An 8,993-nucleotide genomic window follows, 5' to 3' on the forward strand; every position below is an offset into this window, starting at 1 on the left:
GCCGACGGAGCTGGCGCGGCTCAGCCCTCACCAGCCCCTCTGGCAGGTGTCGCCCGGCGAGTCCACGCGTGATCCAGGGAGACCACAGCCGCGCCACCGGGCACCTAACGCCAGCCGCTAAGCCGGGCCCAGTCTTCCTTTGACAGCAGCAGTGCAGCTCTGCTTGGGCAGAGCCTCCAAAAATACCATGAACTCATCGCTATCCCTCTCCACGGAAATCTTTAGTAAAAGGCGAAAGATTTATACGGGATGAAGAGAGACCCGAGTCGATATGGGGCCGCCGCCAAGCCCGTCGCCGTTAGCCGGGCCTGCGTGACGCCCCCGCTCGGAGTAGAATGCCCAGGGGCGTCGCAGCCGCCGTCCTCGGGGCCCCGACTCCTCCCTGTCCTCCTGTCCTCTCAAAAGACAGCAATCATTTTAACAAACATGAGGGGAAATTCAAAAGGCAAAGATGACATCATGCCTTACCTCAGCGCAGCTGTCCACCGCACAAACAGTGTGTCACCTTCCTTTAAAAAAAAAAAAAAAAAAAAAAAAAAAAAAAAAAAAGAAAAACGGCGGGAAACGGGGGCCACGCACAGACAGGGCCCCCCCCCTCACAGCACTCAGTCTATTAGTCACTCACTCACTCACTCAGTCAGTCAGTCAGTCAGTCAGTCAGTCAGTCAGTCAGTCAGTCAGTCAGTCAGTCAGTTCTGCCTTTCGACAACAGGGGGCAGTAGAGGTGCACCATTCCCGGAAGCACTGCAATACCGGGTCGATGCGTGGAGCGGACGGGGCAAGCCCCACTTCCGGCTCCCTGTTCCAAAAATCCGTTTAATATGTGGTCCCCTCCATGGGGGACGTATCAGATATTAAACTGATAAGAACAGATTTTTTTTTTTTTTTTAATTCATCTTTATTCAACATTTCTGCTTACAATCTAAGAACAACACATAAAACTATAAAAACCCAACATTTTCCACATACTAACTAAAACAAACCCACATCAATACTAATCAAAATAGCACATATCAAAACCCATTTATACCCACAAACTTAATCCAACAGCATAATTAACAAAAACATATTACTGCCATAATAATACAAGACACCTTATAACATACAAATCTTAAAATATGAAACTACTCAAAACATTACAACACCCATTAAAACAGTATTAAATCCATAAATATAGCAGAAAATCTAAAATCTTTAAAAAGGTAAAACATTATCATCCTCAGACATATCCCCATTAAAACTAAGGTCTCCCCCAGACTCAACAGTGGCTAAAAAAGAACATTCATTTGCAATGTCCTGCTGCACTGGATAAGACCGTCTCTCAAGTGGGGAGACCAGAACACTTAGTAAGTCCATCTGCTCAAAAGGGGAAATCGCTTCTCGGCCTAAAGCAGTGTTCTCGTTCCTCCGGGCCTTCTTCCTCCTCCTGCTTTGGACAAACCTGGAGGGAGAGGTTGCGCGCTTTTCAGCCACGGCCAATGGACCCTTACCTGGGGACTCCACAGAAGCACTGGAGGCCGTGGACTCCCCATCGGCACTGGCGAAGGGCTGAGCCTCGGTGTTCCCAGCTCCCCTCTCGGCTCCCCCGTGCATCTCAGCGCAGCCCGGCAGTGCCTGCTGTCGGGCCCCGTCCACAGCCGAGCCCCGGGTAACGGCGTCGGCCCAGGACGGTTTGCGCTGAGGGCAGCTCCGAGCCAGATGGTCCTCACCTCTGCACAGGTTACACCGGAGGGGGCCCTTGCAGTCCTTCGCCAAGTGACCGACGTCCAGGCATCTCCAGCACTTCATGGTGGTACAGGAGTCCGCGGTGTGGCCCAGGCCGTGGCACAAGCGGCAGGAGGAGGGTTGCCCGGAGTAAAAAAGGTAGCCCTTGCAACGACCTATCATAAAATGAGCAGGTGGGTGGCTATACCCGTCAGGGGAGCTAGCGTCGGGGCGCAGGCACACCCGGAACTGCCTGCGCCCAGTCCAGACACCCAGCTGGTCTCTCACGTCCCTGTGCCCAGGGACCACGTCGACAAACCTGCCCAGGAAGGCAGCCACCGCTTCAGCTGGAACAAAGGGGTCCAAGACGTGGACGGTGATCACTCTCCGGTCCAGCTTCCACAGTGGCTCCACGTCATAGTACATCCGGCGAAGCTCTTCCTCCAAGCGGCTGCATGCAACCAGCATCTTCTTGTAGCCCTCTTCCGTAGTGCAAGTCACATAGAAGAAGGCCGAAGACTGGTTGCGCTGCACACAGATGATGTCTTCCATGGTAAGTCCCAGGAGGCCGAAGAGCACCTCCCGGATGAAGGTCAGTCTCTCCGGGAAACTCTCCGGTTCCTCCTGGTGAGTCCACTTGAAGGCTGCTGTATGCCGGATGACTACGACGGTCCTGTGTGGGCTCCCGGACATCCTGGCGATGGTGGGCAAGAGAGTCCTCGGGAGCCGGGCAGGGAGTCGACGTGTCCCAGCTGGGTGCCTAAACTAATAAAAGCTGGAAATAAAACCCCAAGCTCACCCTGCGGGAACGGCGGTCAAGCCACCCGAACCTGCACGTTAGGCTTGCAAGGGCTACCCAAAATAAAAAAAGCGCTAAAAGGAGACAACAGCTAGCCCCGTGGCAGCGGCGGTCAAGCCACCTGCTGGTCACGCTTTAGGTTCGCTGTTGCCTCCACTAAAAACCTGGCAATAAAAATCCCTCCAAAAAGCAGCACTTGATCTTAGCCAAAAGGCCGAGAAGCGATACCCACAAATTGCGCCCCGCCGGGCGCCGGCATGCGGGATGCCGACGGAGCTGGCGCGGCTCAGCCCTCACCAGCCCCTCTGGCAGGTGTCGCCCGGCGAGTCCACGCGTGATCCAGGGAGACCACAGCCGCGCCACCGGGCACCTAACGCCAGCCGCTAAGCCGGGCCCAGTCTTCCTTTGACAGCAGCAGTGCAGCTCTGCTTGGGCAGAGCCTCCAAAAATACCATGAACTCATCGCTATCCCTCTCCACGGAAATCTTTAGTAAAAGGCGAAAGATTTATACGGGATGAAGAGAGACCCGAGTCGATATGGGGCCGCCGCCAAGCCCGTCGCCGTTAGCCGGGCCTGCGTGACGCCCCCGCTCGGAGTAGAATGCCCAGGGGCGTCGCAGCCGCCGTCCTCGGGGCCCCGACTCCTCCCTGTCCTCCTGTCCTCTCAAAAGACAGCAATCATTTTAACAAACATGAGGGGAAATTCAAAAGGCAAAGATGACATCATGCCTTACCTCAGCGCAGCTGTCCACCGCACAAACAGTGTGTCACCTTCCTTTAAAAAAAAAAAAAAAAAAAAAAAAAAAAAAAAGAAAAACGGCGGGAAACGGGGGCCACGCACAGACAGGGCCCCCCCCCTCACAGCACTCAGTCTATTAGTCACTCACTCACTCACTCAGTCAGTCAGTCAGTCAGTCAGTCAGTCAGTCAGTCAGTTCTGCCTTTCGACAACAGGGGGCAGTAGAGGTGCACCATTCCCGGAAGCACTGCAATACCGGGTCGATGCGTGGAGCGGACGGGGCAAGCCCCACTTCCGGCTCCCTGTTCCAAAAATCCGTTTAATATGTGGTCCCCTCCATGGGGGACGTATCAGATATTAAACTGATAAGAACAGATACTACACTTGATCTTAGCCAAAAGGCCGAGAAGCGATACCCACAAATTGCGCCCCGCCGGGCGCCGGCATGCGGGATGCCGACGGAGCTGGCGCGGCTCAGCCCTCACCAGCCCCTCTGGCAGGTGTCGCCCGGCGAGTCCACGCGTGATCCAGGGAGACCACAGCCGCGCCACCGGGCACCTAACGCCAGCCGCTAAGCCGGGCCCAGTCTTCCTTTGACAGCAGCAGTGCAGCTCTGCTTGGGCAGAGCCTCCAAAAATACCATGAACTCATCGCTATCCCTCTCCACGGAAATCTTTAGTAAAAGGCGAAAGATTTATACGGGATGAAGAGAGACCCGAGTCGATATGGGGCCGCCGCCAAGCCCGTCGCCGTTAGCCGGGCCTGCGTGACGCCCCCGCTCGGAGTAGAATGCCCAGGGGCGTCGCAGCCGCCGTCCTCGGGGCCCCGACTCCTCCCTGTCCTCCTGTCCTCTCAAAAGACAGCAATCATTTTAACAAACATGAGGGGAAATTCAAAAGGCAAAGATGACATCATGCCTTACCTCAGCGCAGCTGTCCACCGCACAAACAGTGTGTCACCTTCCTTTAAAAAAAAAAAAAAAAAAAAAAAAAAAAAAAAAAAAAAAAAAGAAAAACGGCGGGAAACGGGGGCCACGCACAGACAGGGCCCCCCCCCTCACAGCACTCAGTCTATTAGTCACTCACTCACTCACTCAGTCAGTCAGTCAGTCAGTCAGTCAGTCAGTCAGTCAGTCAGTCAGTCAGTCAGTCAGTTCTGCCTTTCGACAACAGGGGGCAGTAGAGGTGCACCATTCCCGGAAGCACTGCAATACCGGGTCGATGCGTGGAGCGGACGGGGCAAGCCCCACTTCCGGCTCCCTGTTCCAAAAATCCGTTTAATATGTGGTCCCCTCCATGGGGGACGTATCAGATATTAAACTGATAAGAACAGATACTACACTTGATCTTAGCCAAAAGGCCGAGAAGCGATACCCACAAATTGCGCCCCGCCGGGCGCCGGCATGCGGGATGCCGACGGAGCTGGCGCGGCTCAGCCCTCACCAGCCCCTCTGGCAGGTGTCGCCCGGCGAGTCCACGCGTGATCCAGGGAGACCACAGCCGCGCCACCGGGCACCTAACGCCAGCCGCTAAGCCGGGCCCAGTCTTCCTTTGACAGCAGCAGTGCAGCTCTGCTTGGGCAGAGCCTCCAAAAATACCATGAACTCATCGCTATCCCTCTCCACGGAAATCTTTAGTAAAAGGCGAAAGATTTATACGGGATGAAGAGAGACCCGAGTCGATATGGGGCCGCCGCCAAGCCCGTCGCCGTTAGCCGGGCCTGCGTGACGCCCCCGCTCGGAGTAGAATGCCCAGGGGCGTCGCAGCCGCCGTCCTCGGGGCCCCGACTCCTCCCTGTCCTCCTGTCCTCTCAAAAGACAGCAATCATTTTAACAAACATGAGGGGAAATTCAAAAGGCAAAGATGACATCATGCCTTACCTCAGCGCAGCTGTCCACCGCACAAACAGTGTGTCACCTTCCTTTAAAAAAAAAAAAAAAAAAAAAAAAAAAAAAAAAAAAAAAAAAGAAAAACGGCGGGAAACGGGGGCCACGCACAGACAGGGCCCCCCCCCTCACAGCACTCAGTCTATTAGTCACTCACTCACTCACTCAGTCAGTCAGTCAGTCAGTCAGTCAGTCAGTCAGTCAGTCAGTCAGTCAGTCAGTCAGTTCTGCCTTTCGACAACAGGGGGCAGTAGAGGTGCACCATTCCCGGAAGCACTGCAATACCGGGTCGATGCGTGGAGCGGACGGGGCAAGCCCCACTTCCGGCTCCCTGTTCCAAAAATCCGTTTAATATGTGGTCCCCTCCATGGGGGACGTATCAGATATTAAACTGATAAGAACAGATTTTTTTTTTTTTTTTAATTCATCTTTATTCAACATTTCTGCTTACAATCTAAGAACAACACATAAAACTATAAAAACCCAACATTTTCCACATACTAACTAAAACAAACCCACATCAATACTAATCAAAATAGCACATATCAAAACCCATTTATACCCACAAACTTAATCCAACAGCATAATTAACAAAAACATATTACTGCCATAATAATACAAGACACCTTATAACATACAAATCTTAAAATATGAAACTACTCAAAACATTACAACACCCATTAAAACAGTATTAAATCCATAAATATAGCAGAAAATCTAAAATCTTTAAAAAGGTAAAACATTATCATCCTCAGACATATCCCCATTAAAACTAAGGTCTCCCCCAGACTCAACAGTGGCTAAAAAAGAACATTCATTTGCAATGTCCTGCTGCACTGGATAAGACCGTCTCTCAAGTGGGGAGACCAGAACACTTAGTAAGTCCATCTGCTCAAAAGGGGAAATCGCTTCTCGGCCTAAAGCAGTGTTCTCGTTCCTCCGGGCCTTCTTCCTCCTCCTGCTTTGGACAAACCTGGAGGGAGAGGTTGCGCGCTTTTCAGCCACGGCCAATGGACCCTTACCTGGGGACTCCACAGAAGCACTGGAGGCCGTGGACTCCCCATCGGCACTGGCGAAGGGCTGAGCCTCGGTGTTCCCAGCTCCCCTCTCGGCTCCCCCGTGCATCTCAGCGCAGCCCGGCAGTGCCTGCTGTCGGGCCCCGTCCACAGCCGAGCCCCGGGTAACGGCGTCGGCCCAGGACGGTTTGCGCTGAGGGCAGCTCCGAGCCAGATGGTCCTCACCTCTGCACAGGTTACACCGGAGGGGGCCCTTGCAGTCCTTCGCCAAGTGACCGACGTCCAGGCATCTCCAGCACTTCATGGTGGTACAGGAGTCCGCGGTGTGGCCCAGGCCGTGGCACAAGCGGCAGGAGGAGGGTTGCCCGGAGTAAAAAAGGTAGCCCTTGCAACGACCTATCATAAAATGAGCAGGTGGGTGGCTATACCCGTCAGGGGAGCTAGCGTCGGGGCGCAGGCACACCCGGAACTGCCTGCGCCCAGTCCAGACACCCAGCTGGTCTCTCACGTCCCTGTGCCCAGGGACCACGTCGACAAACCTGCCCAGGAAGGCAGCCACCGCTTCAGCTGGAACAAAGGGGTCCAAGACGTGGACGGTGATCACTCTCCGGTCCAGCTTCCACAGTGGCTCCACGTCATAGTACATCCGGCGAAGCTCTTCCTCCAAGCGGCTGCATGCAACCAGCATCTTCTTGTAGCCCTCTTCCGTAGTGCAAGTCACATAGAAGAAGGCCGAAGACTGGTTGCGCTGCACACAGATGATGTCTTCCATGGTAAGTCCCAGGAGGCCGAAGAGCACCTCCCGGATGAAGGTCAGTCTCTCCGGGAAACTCTCCGGTTCCTCCTGGTGAGTCCACTTGAAGGCTGCTGTATGCCGGATGACTACGACGGTCCTGTGTGGGCTCCCGGACATCCTGGCGATGGTGGGCAAGAGAGTCCTCGGGAGCCGGGCAGGGAGTCGACGTGTCCCAGCTGGGTGCCTAAACTAATAAAAGCTGGAAATAAAACCCCAAGCTCACCCTGCGGGAACGGCGGTCAAGCCACCCGAACCTGCACGTTAGGCTTGCAAGGGCTACCCAAAATAAAAAAAGCGCTAAAAGGAGACAACAGCTAGCCCCGTGGCAGCGGCGGTCAAGCCACCTGCTGGTCACGCTTTAGGTTCGCTGTTGCCTCCACTAAAAACCTGGCAATAAAAATCCCTCCAAAAAGCAGCACTTGATCTTAGCCAAAAGGCCGAGAAGCGATACCCACAAATTGCGCCCCGCCGGGCGCCGGCATGCGGGATGCCGACGGAGCTGGCGCGGCTCAGCCCTCACCAGCCCCTCTGGCAGGTGTCGCCCGGCGAGTCCACGCGTGATCCAGGGAGACCACAGCCGCGCCACCGGGCACCTAACGCCAGCCGCTAAGCCGGGCCCAGTCTTCCTTTGACAGCAGCAGTGCAGCTCTGCTTGGGCAGAGCCTCCAAAAATACCATGAACTCATCGCTATCCCTCTCCACGGAAATCTTTAGTAAAAGGCGAAAGATTTATACGGGATGAAGAGAGACCCGAGTCGATATGGGGCCGCCGCCAAGCCCGTCGCCGTTAGCCGGGCCTGCGTGACGCCCCCGCTCGGAGTAGAATGCCCAGGGGCGTCGCAGCCGCCGTCCTCGGGGCCCCGACTCCTCCCTGTCCTCCTGTCCTCTCAAAAGACAGCAATCATTTTAACAAACATGAGGGGAAATTCAAAAGGCAAAGATGACATCATGCCTTACCTCAGCGCAGCTGTCCACCGCACAAACAGTGTGTCACCTTCCTTTAAAAAAAAAAAAAAAAAAAAAAAAAAAAAAAAAAGAAAAACGGCGGGAAACGGGGGCCACGCACAGACAGGGCCCCCCCCCTCACAGCACTCAGTCTATTAGTCACTCACTCACTCACTCAGTCAGTCAGTCAGTCAGTCAGTCAGTCAGTCAGTCAGTTCTGCCTTTCGACAACAGGGGGCAGTAGAGGTGCACCATTCCCGGAAGCACTGCAATACCGGGTCGATGCGTGGAGCGGACGGGGCAAGCCCCACTTCCGGCTCCCTGTTCCAAAAATCCGTTTAATATGTGGTCCCCTCCATGGGGGACGTATCAGATATTAAACTGATAAGAACAGATACTACACTTGATCTTAGCCAAAAGGCCGAGAAGCGATACCCACAAATTGCGCCCCGCCGGGCGCCGGCATGCGGGATGCCGACGGAGCTGGCGCGGCTCAGCCCTCACCAGCCCCTCTGGCAGGTGTCGCCCGGCGAGTCCACGCGTGATCCAGGGAGACCACAGCCGCGCCACCGGGCACCTAACGCCAGCCGCTAAGCCGGGCCCAGTCTTCCTTTGACAGCAGCAGTGCAGCTCTGCTTGGGCAGAGCCTCCAAAAATACCATGAACTCATCGCTATCCCTCTCCACGGAAATCTTTAGTAAAAGGCGAAAGATTTATACGGGATGAAGAGAGACCCGAGTCGATATGGGGCCGCCGCCAAGCCCGTCGCCGTTAGCCGGGCCTGCGTGACGCCCCCGCTCGGAGTAGAATGCCCAGGGGCGTCGCAGCCGCCGTCCTCGGGGCCCCGACTCCTCCCTGTCCTCCTGTCCTCTCAAAAGACAGCAATCATTTTAACAAACATGAGGGGAAATTCAAAAGGCAAAGATGACATCATGCCTTACCTCAGCGCAGCTGTCCACCGCACAAACAGTGTGTCACCTTCCTTTAAAAAAAAAAAAAAAAAAAAAAAAGAAAAACGGCGGGAAACGGGGGCCACGCACAGACAGGGCCCCCCCCCTCACAGCACTCAGTCTATTAGTCACTCACTCACTCACTCAGTCAGTCAGTCA

At 54.8% G+C, this 8,993-nt stretch overlaps 9 non-coding genes and 2 pseudogenes across 9 annotated transcripts; all 11 read right to left on the bottom strand.

Moving 5' to 3' along the window:
* Nucleotides 1–155: 155 nt before the first annotated feature.
* LOC140587140 (U5 spliceosomal RNA) lies at nucleotides 156–269 on the bottom strand. Its single transcript, XR_011988892.1, has one exon. It is a non-coding gene; the product is annotated as a U5 spliceosomal RNA (small nuclear RNA).
* Nucleotides 270–719: 450 nt separating this feature from the next.
* LOC140587074 (U2 spliceosomal RNA) lies at nucleotides 720–945 on the bottom strand (annotated as a pseudogene).
* A 1,979-nt stretch (nucleotides 946–2,924) lies between these two features.
* LOC140587141 (U5 spliceosomal RNA) lies at nucleotides 2,925–3,038 on the bottom strand. The gene has a single exon (XR_011988893.1). It is a non-coding gene; the product is annotated as a U5 spliceosomal RNA (small nuclear RNA).
* Nucleotides 3,039–3,464: 426 nt separating this feature from the next.
* On the bottom strand, nucleotides 3,465–3,656 carry LOC140587067 (U2 spliceosomal RNA). Its single transcript, XR_011988823.1, has one exon. It is a non-coding gene; the product is annotated as a U2 spliceosomal RNA (small nuclear RNA).
* Nucleotides 3,657–3,851: 195 nt separating this feature from the next.
* Nucleotides 3,852–3,965, bottom strand: LOC140587142 (U5 spliceosomal RNA). Its single transcript, XR_011988894.1, has one exon. It is a non-coding gene; the product is annotated as a U5 spliceosomal RNA (small nuclear RNA).
* Nucleotides 3,966–4,421: 456 nt separating this feature from the next.
* Nucleotides 4,422–4,613, bottom strand: LOC140587068 (U2 spliceosomal RNA). Its single transcript, XR_011988824.1, has one exon. It is a non-coding gene; the product is annotated as a U2 spliceosomal RNA (small nuclear RNA).
* A 195-nt stretch (nucleotides 4,614–4,808) lies between these two features.
* On the bottom strand, nucleotides 4,809–4,922 carry LOC140587144 (U5 spliceosomal RNA). The gene has a single exon (XR_011988896.1). It is a non-coding gene; the product is annotated as a U5 spliceosomal RNA (small nuclear RNA).
* Nucleotides 4,923–5,378: 456 nt separating this feature from the next.
* On the bottom strand, nucleotides 5,379–5,604 carry LOC140587075 (U2 spliceosomal RNA; annotated as a pseudogene).
* A 1,979-nt stretch (nucleotides 5,605–7,583) lies between these two features.
* On the bottom strand, nucleotides 7,584–7,697 carry LOC140587145 (U5 spliceosomal RNA). Its single transcript, XR_011988897.1, has one exon. It is a non-coding gene; the product is annotated as a U5 spliceosomal RNA (small nuclear RNA).
* A 428-nt stretch (nucleotides 7,698–8,125) lies between these two features.
* On the bottom strand, nucleotides 8,126–8,317 carry LOC140587069 (U2 spliceosomal RNA). Its single transcript, XR_011988825.1, has one exon. It is a non-coding gene; the product is annotated as a U2 spliceosomal RNA (small nuclear RNA).
* Nucleotides 8,318–8,512: 195 nt separating this feature from the next.
* LOC140587146 (U5 spliceosomal RNA) lies at nucleotides 8,513–8,626 on the bottom strand. Its single transcript, XR_011988898.1, has one exon. It is a non-coding gene; the product is annotated as a U5 spliceosomal RNA (small nuclear RNA).
* Nucleotides 8,627–8,993: the final 367 nt, after the last annotated feature.

Source organism: Paramormyrops kingsleyae, unplaced genomic scaffold (assembly GCF_048594095.1).
Source record: "Paramormyrops kingsleyae isolate MSU_618 unplaced genomic scaffold, PKINGS_0.4 ups145, whole genome shotgun sequence".
NCBI classification, from domain to species: Eukaryota; Metazoa; Chordata; class Actinopteri; order Osteoglossiformes; family Mormyridae; genus Paramormyrops; species Paramormyrops kingsleyae.